Source organism: Pinus tabuliformis, chromosome 8 (genome assembly GCF_031772625.1).
Source record: "Pinus tabuliformis cultivar Carrire ecotype Pingquan chromosome 8, CPIR1, whole genome shotgun sequence".
In the NCBI taxonomy this organism is placed as follows: Eukaryota; Viridiplantae; Streptophyta; class Pinopsida; order Pinales; family Pinaceae; genus Pinus; species Pinus tabuliformis.
The window spans coordinates 778,949,580-778,964,679 of record NC_142294.1 but is presented as its reverse complement, the minus strand read 5'-3'; positions in this window follow the sequence as shown (position 1 = coordinate 778,964,679).

The window sequence follows — 15,100 nt, the reverse complement described above, 5'->3', positions numbered from 1 at the left end:
TTATATGAAAAAGATCAATTATTTCTTTATCATTTTGAGACTCAGAAGGCTTACTAGAAGAACTAGTACTTGCATTAGAACCTTTACCTTTTATTGAACTTATTTGTTCTCATTCCTAGATGTAATTTCAAGCATTGGTCTTTGTCATGGCCTTCTTTTGGACAATGTTTACAGGTAAGTTTCTCTCCCTCTTTATTTATTATAGCATTATTTTTTCGTTTTCCTTTCTGTCCAAATTTGGAAGGTTTCTTGCTAATCTCTTGAGGAAAATTCTTACATCTTGATTCTAAATGAGATGCATGAACACATATTTCATCTACATTGGTCGGATTAAACATAAGTATAGTATGTCTCAAATAAATATGTAATCCACCTATGTATTTAAGGAGAGTTTCTTTTGAAGACAATTCAACACCCAAGATTAAATCTCTTCTTCTAAATTCTTGTGTGTAACTTTAAACACTCTGACCTTCAACTTGTCTAAATTTTTTTCAATCCATAATTCCTTTTTGCATATAAGCTAATGGATAAAATTGCCTTCTTAATGCAACTATAAAATCATTCCTAGAAGAGGTAATTTTACCACTTTTCTTCAAACCTTATTGAGTTTTTGCCTCCCACCAGAAGAGGGATGTACTTTCCAATCAAAGAGAAGCAAGCTAGATATTTGTAACATCATCATCAATCTTTAGAATCTTGCAATAGGCCTCGACTTGACGAACCCAATTATCCAACTTTTCATCATTTACTTCCCCATTGTACATAGGCAATTAAAGTTGACATCAAGATTAAGCAAAAGAGACTTAGCACGTCCTTTTTCAGATTTAGGAGGAGTATGTTTAGGTGTTAAAGGAGGTGAATAAGGAGGTGAGGATGGAGGTAACGATGGACGTGAAGGAGGAGCTAGAGGGAATAGAGAATTGCATAGGTGTAAACAAATAAAAATATAAATAAAGTGGAGGTATGGTAAATAAATAAAACCTCTTTTTCTACTTACTCAGAAGGTATGGTAAATAAATAAAAATATAAATAAACTAGAAATATAGTAAATAAATAAAACCTCTTTTTATATTTACTCCATAACCCTCTTTCTATTTATGAAGGCTCAAAAATGAGGTTTTATTTAAGTGAATCCTATGGGCCAAATACCATATTTGTAAAAGAGGTATGGTAAATTAATAAAAATATAAATAAACGAGAGGTATGGTAAACAAATAAAACATTTTTTTTATATTTACTCGATAATTCACCTTATATTTACGAACACTAAAAAAATGCGTTATATTTAGGTGAAACCTATGGGCAAAATACTATGAGCCAAATACCATGGGCTAGATTATTATTAATACCATGCAGAAAAACGTTATTAACCCTAATATTAGTATTAATAAAAATAAAAATGGCACATGGTATTGACCCATGGTACTCACGTGGAATGTAGCCTATTTAAATGGGGGAATTAAACCAACATAGATCCATCTTTACTCTGGATCTATTGTGATATGCAAACTAGCATAGAGTGAAAAAATATTTGATCCCTCTCGGGGCTTGGTGGATCGAAAGTAAAAATGGATGTTGTAATTTAATGTATGTTAAACATTTTAACTTGGTTAAAATAAAAATAAAAATAAAAATCAATTATTAATTTTTATAAATTACTAATAGTAATTTTTAAGCTTCAGGTTTATGATAACACATGGTAATACCATGGTATTCATGTGAGCATAGACTATTTAAAGGGGAAATTCTATCATCTTAGATCCATCTTAATTCTGGGTTTACCAAGTGCTTAGAGGGATAAATAGATTTGATCCCCCTAAGAGTGGTAGATGTAGAGTTAAGATTGATATAGGTTGGTTTTTATGATAATGAAGATATTAAATAGACCTAGGAAATTATATTGTAAAAACATCTTAAGGTGAATGGTTAAAGCTACATTTAGTCACTTCACAAAATTTAGTAAAAAATACCAATATCTCCATTAATATTGGTTTTTAACGTTTTCTGATTTAACAAAAAAAATTCAAAACAATGAAACCTTATCACTCTTTCCACATCACCCTCGCAAAAGATTTCTCACATTTTTTCAAACATTCTCAATATGATATCTTCATGAAAAAGTTTAGGTACTGATGTTGGATTAGTTGTTTGAAAAATAAGCTAGTTTGTACAACCTTTCATCTTTTGTGCTATTCTTAGTTTTTCCTAATGATCTGCAGGGGTTGAAGCCACTACACCATATTTTCCTAAAAAGTGGAGATTGTTCACCAAAAAGGGAATTAATCTACATGTTACAACAGTGTTAAAAAATGTGAGACCTATGAGGGTAGTGAATTATGCTAATAAGCAATTTAGAGAGACCTATGAGGGTAGTGAATTATGCTAATAAGCAATTTAGATTTGGAGAGACGTAATTAAATTTTATTATTTAATTGAAGATTTCCAATTGAAATAATAATAAATCTACATTTATATATTCATATATTGATTGGAAGGATTCTCAAAATGGTCACTTCTTTCAATTAGATCCCCTTCAAGCCTTTGTGATACCTAATACTTTCTTATATAATACACTTGGGGCTTGGTACTTGTTGGCGTGTTGGGGTAAACAAACTTGATGTGTTTTTTTTTTTTTTTTTCTCGTAGTTGGAGTCTATGGAATAAGAAAGAAATATGATAACTTGAAAAAAGTGGTAGCTTGACAAAAGTTGTAAAGAAAAGATTAATCTCTCCTACCTTGACAGAACTCGTTGTCAATATCAACACCTACAAGAACTTTGTTGTGGAATATTATCAAAACTAATAGAAGGATATGAAAGAGTGTATTGTAAGAACCTTGACAAACACCGCCACTGAAACTTGGAACATTGTTTGTAGGAAGAGAAAATTATGTTTCTTTTTTCCAAACATGTATGTTAATATATTATAGTTTAATGAATATGTTTTCTTATTATCATATATGGTTTCATACTTTAACAAAACATTCGCCAAGACTTCACAATGTTTTATTATTCAGTAAAAGATTTGCCAAGATCTTACAAGATTTTATAATTCAGTGAAAGATTCTCCATCACTGTAGAAGATAATATAATCTGGTGAGAGATTCGCCAAAAAAATTATATATACATATTATATTATTGATAAAATCACCTCCCATTTTTCCTATGTATCATGGGGATTAGCCCATTTATTATACATATAAATTTATGGTGGTTCTTAAAATTTTCCCTGGAGACTTGCTCCCATCACCACCATTACCTTTTAGATGATTTGAGTTTTCTCCTTACAACCTTGTTGTCCTCTCATTGTACAACACTTTTACCATCTCTCACATATCATAGAAAGTATTTCTAAAAGCTCTGTCATCCTCAGACATTAGCTCTCGTTCTTCATGTGAGATGACTGGTGGAGTTTATGACATCCTTGAATGAAATTGAGAGTTTGGTTCGTCAAGAACTCATTCTCCTCTTCTCAACTTAGACCTTATAATCATTTAATAAAACACTTGCAAAAACTATAAAACCTTCAAAAAAGGCATGCTTTGATACCAAACTAATCTGAAATTAAAAATTAAAGGTTTCTTGAAAGAGTTTGCAATCTATTTTATGTCTTGTGGCCAATGGATCGGTATTGCAAAAGAACATAAACTTAGTGATTTTAGATAAGTTTTGAATATTTAAATAGAGAAAAATAGACAATGAGCAACATCTTAAAACAACAATTTGATAATGGAGCTCACCCCTCCTAGGATACATCTCTGCGTTCAGCTTCCAATGTTGGCTTTTAAATTATATGCTCAATATATCAATTACATCAATAGAAAATGATCAAATCACAAAAATAATGTTGCCATTGTGTCCAAAACACCCAAAGGCCCCTGTGTAGGCTCTTCGTGGGCTAAAAAAGGATGAAAAATGTCCAAGTTATGCCTCATCCTTTATTTTCTTGCTAACGACTCTACAAATTCACAAAATTGGCAACATTGGCAACGAATACCCTTCTTGTTGGATTCTCCACATGACAGTTTCACATGCTTTTGACACTAATTTTGTTGTTGATTGTGAAATATGTTAGAATGTTAGTTAGCCCCCACACCCTATTTCTCCGCCCTCTGGTCGGTCACGTGGCACTCAATGTGGCCAAGAGCACAGGCCAAAGGCCAAAGGTCGTATGGGCTATCCATGTATTTTTTTGGCTGGGGCCACGCACCAACCCTCCTCTGAAGCCCCTGCCGATGGTCATGTGGAGTTCAATGGAACCCCAAGATAGGGATTCCTTCCCCTCCCATCTCACCATCACCATGGTCAGATGGGTATTATAGAACCTAGGGCTAGGGCTACATGCTCTGCCCCCTCCCGCCAATGCAGCAACCGCTCAAACTTAAATTTGAATTGGTCGAGTAGTTGTAATGAGCACCTAGCATGATGTCATCGTATGGACTGACCAACGAACCCTACATGTTGACTTTTTAGTTGTTTGAAAAAAACGTCAGAATGTGATAACTTTCAAATAGGTGTCATATGGAGGTGATTAAAGCGTCATTGGAATCAAAATGACAAGATCTATGATTTGGCACCAGTTTCAGAAGAATTTGAGAACGTTATTGTTTTTTTAGTGTAAGTCCCCAAAAGAGATCCATAGGGTTTTGGAAGGAAGAAAATTTGTCTCCATATTTTGTGGGATCTTTTGCAATCATAGAAAGGAAAAAACCAGTTGTGTATAGGTTTTCCTTACATTCATCTCTAGCATGTAAGCATGATGTGTTCCATGTGTCTATATTAGGTAATTATATTTTAGATCCTCCACATGTTATTTACTTTAGTCATTTGCAGGTCTCAGACAAGGGCACAATGATGGTCGAACTAGTTCACATATTGGACTAGAGAACTTTTAAACTTCGAGGACGATTAGTAGAGCAAGTTAAGGTCCAGTGGGATAGTTATAGTCCTAGTTCCACCACTTGGGAAGATGCCAAGGAGATGTGTTATTATTTTCCTTTTATGTTATAAGGACTTTAGGACGAAGTCCATTGTTAAGAGGGGGTGTATGCAATGCCCACTCTAGTTTACTGACCCTGATATGACATCATCCTTGATACATTATTCTTTGAGGACCTCACGTTGAGGATCTAGATATTTGACTCTTACTATGAGTGGATGTTATAATAATTTTTCTTCCAGTTTGATGTTATGATGATAATAATTATTATGTATGTGTTTTATGACTATGTCTAATCATGTGATGGATTCATTTTTTCTCTGTTTACATTAGTTTTTACTCACAATTATGAAGATGTTATGTAAATGCGAAAAATAAGGTTGTTTTCCACTCATGATTTTTTTTTACATATTATATAAATATGTAAAATAAAGTTGCCTTTCACCGAATAAATTTAAAAAAAATATATTATGTAAATGCAAAAAAATAACATGTCTGTCACCAATGACGTTTCAATTCCAAAACCAAAATTTTGATATAATTTATTTTTTAAAACATGATAACAAATAATTTATAAAAATATTACATAAATGTGAAAATTCACACTACAATATAGACTTTTACCAAAATAATAAAATGTCTTTCACCAGTGAAATTCAGTTTAAAAATTTTGATATAAATTAACGGAATCCTATCCAGCCGCTCAACTATATAATCTTGGCCTTGGCCTTCATTCACTGCGCTTGCAAATATTTTTCCAAACTCGCAAATGTTTCTGTGTTTCTTCATGTTTTCTTCCCCTCTTTCTACACGTTCTTTTTGTTATAGTATTTTCTTCCCCTCTTGTAATTCCTGAAACCACTATGGGAGATCTTCTTGAAACCACATAATTAACGGAATCCAATGGGAGATCTTCTTGAAACCACATAATTAACGGAATCCAATGGGAGATCTTCTTTAACAGTCAATTCCGTGGTCTTTGATGGGAAAAGCTAAAATCTAAAAAAGGCTAAAAATGCTAAAAGCTGTCCGTTAGCTAAAAAAGCTAAAAGCTATCTGATCCCACGGACCACAGATCCGCTATCTAGACGCTCACCTATATCATTCACCCATTCACGTGTTATCTTGTAAATGCTTCTGCGTTTCTTCCATGTTTTCTTGATATCTTTCTACACGTTTTTTATCCTTCTGTTATTATGGCTGGCCATGTTTCTGTGGATTTTGTAATTGCATTTTTTCCTTTGTTTTCTGTCTTTCTGCATGTTTTTTCCTGTGTTTCTTCATCTTTTTTCTGTTATATATTTTATAGTTCTGTGCATTTTTTCCCTTTTTGGCTTTTGTCACGTCTCTTTCTCTTGTTATCCGATAATAAGAGAGAAGACGCCTAAGAGGTCACAAATTGATGGGTAGTTTGATGCATGAATGAGTGTCACGCTTCAGTGGGAGGAATTACTACTTTCATGGATGTACTCTTTCATGGAGGTATATCTAAAATTTATCGTTTTCTGGATCTTCCGGTTAATATTCATTGTTTTTCTCAGCAAATTTTTAATGTAATTATGCAAATATCCAAATCTTTATAGTTGGATCATCTTCTGGTTGGTATTTATTTATCAGTTTTCTTTATAGATTTTTAATGTAATTATGCATTTATTTACTGTACGATTTTAAGATTCACCAATTTATGTTTCACCGATTTTGGCGCATCTAATCCTAATCCTCCTGATTCTCGTTGAGAAAAATAATTTGTAAATTTCTATTCAAATCAGCATTTCAAATTTTCTTTTCAAATCCGTATATAATGTATTTTTGTTTACTGCCTATTGATGCATCCAGGGTTAGAAATTTAATGACAGAAAATCTGTGTTCTCGTTAGAAATTTTATTATATTAATTTCTTTTACTCGTATTTATTTTGATTTATTTTTAAATAATTTCTCCATATTAATATTATTAAACTAAACTTATTTTTAAAAATATTTTATATTATATTTTCTTAAAGCTATAAAGTACTATATGTTATATTCATTTAATTAGAATATATTGTATATTGAAGAAATGTTTGAATTTAAATAATGAACTCATAAATTTTCATATTTAAATTTATATGACATAATTAAATTCTAATGTAAAAGACTTTTAAGATTTATTTTGAATATGTTTTTTCACTATATCTATATCTATATCTATATCTATATTTGGATTGTGTTAGAATAGGCTAGGCTAAGCTAGAGCGGGCTAAGATAGACTAAAATAGACTAGGCTACATAAGAATAGAATAGGATAAGCTAGGCTAGGCTACTTTAGAGTATGCTAAGGTAAGCTAGAGTGGGTTAGAGTAGGTTAGGCTAGAGTAGGTTAGAGTTGGCTAAGTTATGCTATACTAGAGTAGGCTAGGCTACGCTAGAGTAGAGTAGGGATCATATCGGCTAGGTTAGGCCACAATAGGATAGGGAAAGTTACACTACAGTAGGTTAGGGCTAGGCTAGGCTAGGATATAGTAGGGGAGGGCTAGGCTAGGCTAGGCTAGAGTAGGGTAGTGCTAGTTTAGGCTAGGCTAGAGTAGGGTAGTCCTAGTTTAGGGTAGGCTAGGTTGGGCAAGAATAGAGTAGGCTATGCTAGCAAAGGTAAGGTAGGGTAGGTTAGGCTAGGCTAGGCTAGGAAAGAGAAGGTTAGGTTAGGCTAGGATAGCCTAGCCTAGAGTAGGTTAGGCTAGGTTGGATTACACTCGACTAGAGTAAGATAGTGTAGGCTAGGTTAGAGTAGGTTAAGTTAGCATAGGTTAGACTATGTTTAGGCTAGGCTATGCTAGACTAGGTTATGCTAGGCAAGAGTAGGTTAGAGTAGGCTAGCCTAAAATAGGCTAGGCTATAGCAGGTTAGAGTAGGCTAGGCTAGGTTAGGCTAGGCTAGGTGAGAGTAGATTATGCTAGGCTATGCTAAGCTATAGTAGGCTAGGCTAGAGTAGACTAGGCTAGAGTAGGTGAGGCTATAGTAGGCTAGGCTATAGTAGGCTTGGGTATGCTAGGCTATGCTAGAGTAGGCTAGGCTACAATAGTTTAGAGTAGTCTAGGGTAAGCTAGGCTAGAGTAGGCTACACTATAGTAGGCTAGGCTAGAGTAGACTAGGTTAGGCTAGAGTAACCTAGGCTAGGCTAAGACAGAGTAGGCAAGATTAGGCTAGGCTAGGCTAGGGTATAGTAGGTTAAGTTAAGTTAGGTTAGGCCAACCTACGATAGGCTAGGCTTGGAAAGAGTAGGTTAGGCTAGGTTAAAGTAGGTTAGGTTAGGTTAGGCTAGGCTAGGGGAGAGTAGGTCAAGCTAGGCGAGAGTAGGTCACGCTAGAGTAGTCTAGGATATACTAGGTTAGAGTAATCTAGGCTAGAGTAGGATGGTCTAGGAAAGAGTAGGCTAGGCTAAATTAGGCTCGGATAGAGTGAGTTAGGCAAGGTTATAGTAGGTTAGGTTAGGTTAGGCTAGATCAAGTTAGTCTAAGCTAGATTAGGTTAGTCTAGGCTAGAGTAGGTTTGGCTACAGTAGGTTTGGCTAGGCTATGTTAGCTTAGGTTAGAGGGAGGGAGAGAGAGAGATGAGGGAGAGAGGGAGGGAGGGACAGGGATACAGATAGAGGGAGAGAGGGGTAGGGAAAGAGAGAGATGGAGAGAGAGAGGGGGGAAGGGAGAGAGAGAGAGAGGTAGAGGGAGAGAGAGGGAGAGAGAGAGAGGGAGAGATATAGAGAGATAGAGGGAAGGAGGGGGAGAGACAGAGAAAGGGAGAGAGGGGGAGAGAGAGAGAGGGAGATGGGGGGGGGTGATAGAGAGAGGGGGGAGAGAGAGAGAAAGGGAGATCGAGGGAGAAAGAGAGAGGGAGAAAGGGGGGATGGGAGAGGGAGAGAGAGAGAGGGAAGGAGAGAGAGAGGGGGGAGGGGGAGACAAATAGAGGGAGAGAGGGGGTAGGGAAAGAGAGAGGGGGAGGGAGAGAGGGAGAGAGGGGGGGGGGGGAGAAAGAGAGGGAGGGAGATAGAAAGATAGAGGGAGGGATGGGGAGAGATAGAGAAAGGGAGAGAGAGAGAGAGAGAGAGAGAGAGAGAGGCAGAGAGAGAGGTGGGGGTAGGGATAGAGAGAGGGGGGAGAGAGAGAAAGGGAGATCGAGGGAGAAAGAGAGGGGTGGAGAGAAAGGGGGGATGGGAGAGGGGTGGAGAGAGAGGGAGTGTGTGTGTGTGTGTGTGAGAGAGAGAGAGAGAGAGATGGGAGAGAGGGAGAGAGAGAAGAGAGAGATGGGAGAGAGAGGGAGGGAGGGAGAGAGGGAAGGATAGAGGGAGGGGGAGAGAGATAGAGAGGTCGAGAGAGAGGGAGAGAGGTAGGGAGAGAGGTAGGGAGAAAGAGCGAGAGAGAGAGAGAGAGAGAGAGAGAGAGAGAGAGAGAGAGAGAGAGAGGGAGGGAGGGAGGGAGAGGAGAGGGAGGAGAGGGAGAGAAGGAGAGGGAGGGAGGGAGGGAGAGAAGGAGAGGGAGAGAGGGAGAGAAGAGAGGGAGAGAGAGAAAGAGAGAGAGAGATGGAGAGAGAGAAAGAGAGAGAGGAAGAGAGAGAGCTAGATGGAGGGAGAGAGAGAGAGGGATAGAGAGAGGGGATAGATGTGGGGAGAGAGAGAAAGGGAGAGAGAGGGAGAGAGATAGAGAGAGAGAGGGAGGGGGAGAGAAAAGGGAGTGATTGGAGTTGTAGGGAGATAGAGGGGGGATAACAGAGGGAGGGAAAGAGAGGGAGAGGAAGGGAGAGGGAAAGGGAGAGAGAAAGAGAGAGAGAGAGATGGGAGAGGGGGAGAGAGGGGAAAGAGAGAGATATAAATAGGGAGAGAGATAAAGAGTGATGGATACAAAGAGCGAGAGAGAGAGAGAGAGAGAGAGAGAGAGAGAGAGAGAGAGATGGGAGAGAGGGAGAGAGAGAAAAAAAAGATTAAGAGAAAGAAAGGGAAAGTGAGAGGGATAAGGAGAGTGAGAAAAAATAATAGGTAGGTGAGTATGGAGATAGAAAGGAGAGGTTATGAGAGGGAGATATAGAGTTCGAGGGAGAGAGAGAGAGAGAGAGAGAGGAAAGATGTAGAGAGAGAGAGAGAGAGGGAGGGAGGGGGAGAGAGAGAGAGGGAGAGGGAGGGAGGGGGAGAGAGGGAGAGAGAGATAGAGGTAGATAGAGGGAGAGATAGAGATAGAGGGAGGGAGATAGATAAAGAGAGAGGGAGAGAGAGAGGGATGTAGAGAGAGGGAGAGAGGGGGGGAGGGAGATAGAGAGAGGGGGCAAGAGAGAGAGAGGGAGGGATAGAGATGGGGGGAGGGAGATAGAGAGAGAGGGGGCGAGAGAGAGGGGAGAGAGAGATATAGGGGGAGAGAGAGAGAGAGAGGATGGGGAGAGAGAGGGTGGGATGGGATAGGGAGGTAGAGAGAGGGGGGGGTCATTGAGGCAGGGGGGGAGAGAGAGAGATGGGAGAAAGAGAGAGCGAGGGAGAGATGGGAGAGAGTGAGAGAGAGGGAGAGAGAGAGAGATGAGAGAGGGGGAGAGAGAAAGAGAGGGTGGGGGAGAGAGAGGGAGAGAGAGGGAGAGCGATAGAGAGAACTAGTAAAAAATGAGAGATTAATGACTACATGACTAAAAATGTTATTCACCATAATTATTTCAAGTGAATTACTACTAAATTTGAGAAATTTTAAGTGACCCAACTAGAAGCAACTAACTTAAATGACTAATTTAGTCTAGGGATAAAATAAATGACTAGGTAATAAGTGGCCCAAATAAAAGAGACTAACTTAAATAACTAATTTAGTCCAGGACTAAAATATATGCCTAGATAATAAGTGACAAAATAAAAAATGATTAACATAAATGAATACTATAGTCCAAGAATAAAAATATGACTAGCTAACAAATACAACAAGTATATGAATTAGTCACTTATGCTGGTCATTTTAATTGTGTCACTCCATAAATGGAAAATTACAATTTTGATACTGAAGTGTTACATTTCACTAAATTTTAACACTGCATATGGATTTAGCAACCCCCTTAAGGGGTCCTCTAAATCCATCAATAGGGTCTCTGAATCCATCTACAGTGTTAAAATTTAGAGACCCTCTTCTAAATATGTTTGAAATGTTAAAATTTAGGAAATAGATTCAACCCCCTTTGAAGGGTCTATGAATCCATCCATTATGCTAAAATTGTAACAATTTTATACAATATAAAGTATAAGTTTACAATATATAATAGTTTTATACTCCGTTTGGAAGAAGGGGCAAGAAAAAGAGTTTGAAACTTTAATAATAATTTGTTCCTCAAATCTTAGAGAGACGACACACTATCGTTCTAGGGATTTTATGGTGTTGTTACATATCATGGTTGATTACTGCACTAGATTCATAGAGACAATGATTTTATTAATTTTAATTCAAAATATGTTCATTTAAACTTGGTCAATTAATATAAATCTAGATTAGTGTAAATCTATATTATTATAAAAATAATTCTATAGATATATGCATTACAAAAAATGTGCACAAATTCTAATAGCGCATTCACATTCTTAGAATATGCACACACTGTTACTAGAAAACCATACATAGTCACCATTCTTGTTGCTATTTATGTAGAATAGCATGCCATGACTCCCATATCCAAGTTGAAATCCCAATATCGCTTAGAAAGTATATATGTAATTGTTTGAGAGTTACTTCATGTTACTTGAACTCTAGAATCTTTATTTGGAGCCCAAGACCCTTTTTCTCCTCATTGAAAATAGTACATTCTTGAGACCCATAAACCATATTATCATGAAGCCATACCAATGGTGACAAAAATCCCATTAGAATCCAAACATCCCCATAGATATTGTGATATTATGTGTGGTAATTCAAAATAATTGTTTCATGAGACCTTATTCCCTGTTTTGAGCTCACTTAATGTATCATGGCAGATGTTGGTCACTCCAAATCCAAGTGACGAAAAAGGCTAAGAACATGCACTACAGAGAAAAAACAAAACTCCAATAGTTCAGAGAAGGTGGGCATCGAAGAACGAAGAATACTGGCTAGGATTTTGGATCACAGTGCAGAGCCCAATAGTGATAATAAAAATTTGGAGATGTAGCTTGGTTACTCTGTAATTATCGAGACACCAAGAGTAGCCATGAATTCTTTGCCAAGCTCATAGATTCAAAGAGAAATGCGGTTATTATAAAAAATGTGGTTTCTGATTCAGATTCTGAGAAAAAAGTAATAGAGGTAGGAGATGAGGGCGAGTGTTCGAATCCCGAAAGTAGTGATTTAGGAAACGATGCCTCAATGAATAAAACACGAGTGAAAAAATCCATGCCACTACTGGGAGGATGAGCTGCAAGGGATGGACTAAGGATTAGGAGATTGCACTATACAATTCTTATTACACAATCAAGCCCGTACAATTTTTTGAAAGGAGATAGCTAAGTTGGTATGCCCAAATCTACTTAATGCCCTCTTTCTTGCAATTTTTTTCCTTTTTTGGTCAATTTTTGAGTTTACCCCATTTTTTTGTTGGGGGTGAGTGGGGAATTCATGGAATCTAATTAAAACGAAATAAATTATATCAGGCTAAGAAAAGCTAAACTTGGGGTATTGCGTAGGGTTTATCGAATTCTGCTCTATTGAAAATTCATTTCAGCATAATTAATGCAACTGTTTTCAATAAATTATGAAGATCCAGCACCCAAAAGGCACTAAAAGGGCCTCATGTGTCTTCTCTACCCTTAAAATAATCTTTCGAAGATATATTCTGATATGCCTCTAAACAATAATGAAAATTCCGGTTAAGGAAGTAAGGTTTTTTAAAACAATAGGAAAAACTTATCATAACTCGATTTTCAAACTAGTAATGGGACAACCATTACTGATAGATATCTACAAATGCAAGTTGATGCATCATCATTATTCAAGGAAAACCACACCACTTGGAATAACCCACTAGTGATCTCTAAGGAGGAAGACTTTCACGTATGCCAAGGGCCTCTGGGACTTGCGTTGTTAACCTACTTTCTTTCATTTAAGAAAGATGAGTTGTTAATAAAATAGAAACAGTTTTAGGTTGTACTCCAGGACCAAAGTACTCAATATGATTGCAATCCATTTTTCTTTTTATATTATTCTACTTCTTCTTAATTGAATTCTCAAAGAAAAATAGAAACTTATTTATGTTATTCTTTGGTTTGTTGCCTTTTTTTCATTCCACGTTGGTTGGGAAGAGGGATAAAATATAGCCTCATATTTAATCAACATCCACATTCTATCCTTGTATGTTCATGGACTTGAAACTGGTTTGCATCATGAAGAGCTTATTGCGTCATGGGGATATTTTGTCTTTACCCCGTTTTTGTTGTTGTGGTGAGTGGGGAACACATATAATCTGATTTTTTAAAAATAAGTTACATTAGGAGAAAAAAACTTAAGCTGGGGTAGTGTGTAGGGTTTACCAATTCTTCTCCCTTGAAAGTTCATTTTGAACACAATTAACACACCATTCTTAATAAATTATGAGCATACAACACCCCAAAAGGAACTAAAAGGGCCTCATGGTGTCTACCTTGCACCTAAAAGAAGTTTCCAAACAAATATTCCAATATCCCTCTAATCGATAATGATAATGTTGGTTAAGGTAATCAACATCTTTAAAATAATTTGAAAAGTATATCATAAATCATTTGTCAAATTAGTAATGGGGACAACGATCACTAGATTCTATCTACAAATGCAAGCTCATGCGTCACCATTATTCAAGGAAAAGAACCCCACTTGGAACAACCCACTGGAAATTTGTAAGGGTATCGACTTTCACTTCTGCTAGGTGCATGTGGTTCGTAGGTTGTTAACCTGTTTTCTTACATCTAAGGAAGATGAGTTGTTAACCAAGAAAAAGCAGTTTTAGGTTGTATTACAGGACCAAGGTACTTAACATGCTTGCATTCTCTTTTGCTTTTCATATTATTCTACTTTTTCTTAATTGACTTCTCAAAGAAAAGTAGAATATTATTTACAATATTCTATTGGTTTTTTTCCTCTCCTTGATTATGAGGTTGTTGGGCTCAATTATAATGCATATTTTTTTTTCTGATCTGGTTGCACTCAGTGTAAAATACAACGTTGCATTTATTTGGTGTCCACATTCTCTCCTTGTATGTTCATTTTCTTGGAATTATTTTTCACGGTGAAGAGCTTATTGTGTGATGGAGAACTTATAGTATCTCTTCCAAACTAGTCAGGAACTTAAGAAGCTCAAAGGGACATGTATGTCTCTTTTTATTTTATAATTTCTGCTACTAAAAACTATGAAGTTGTTTCATACTTCTTTCATATTCACATGATCTGGAATGCAAGAGATTAAGATAGAGTAGTAGTTGGGGAGATTTCTAGTCATGATATCTCAAAAGGACATAGCCTGTGAGGGTGTCCCACTTTGCAAGGTACAAATATCCAAACTACATCCAAGCTTTAGAACTATAGGATCCTTGTTTTTTATTTTTATTAATCTAGCCTTCTATGTTCATGTTCATACTCTTGAATTAAAAATAGATAACTTTGGTTACATGTGATGCAACCTGTTTGTCATGCCCTTGGACCCTAGTTCTAGAATCATGGCATCAACATGACTACAATATTGATCTATAAAAGAAACATCTAAACGTTCACAGAGAGAACAGTGGGGAAGAAGCGTTTATGGTGGAAAACCCTCACAGGGAATGAAATTCATCATTGGAACTAATATAGATATGCTCCGCCTATGAACAAAATGCAGTTGATAGTCTACATTTATGTCACTAGAAATGGAGTTGGAGGTTTGCTCCCATGTCAAAATGGCCCTGTAATGGAAATGTGATGGAACATGTTGTTCCCCTTTCTAAGAGCTAGCAATGGTTTCTTGAAAAAAGGGCCATTAAATTTAAGGGCATTATCAAAACTGTGTCATGGGGAATTGGAAGTTGCTTCTGGTGTTTTCGTATTTTGGCATTTTTTCCGAAGTATGATTTAGACAAGAACCAAATGAAATGCCTTGAGGTTCTTTGCTACTTTAACTTGTGTCTTTGGAATGTGTGCATGTCCATAACCTTTGCTCTTTTTGATTCAATGAATGTAAAGATGTTTGATGGTAATATTTTAA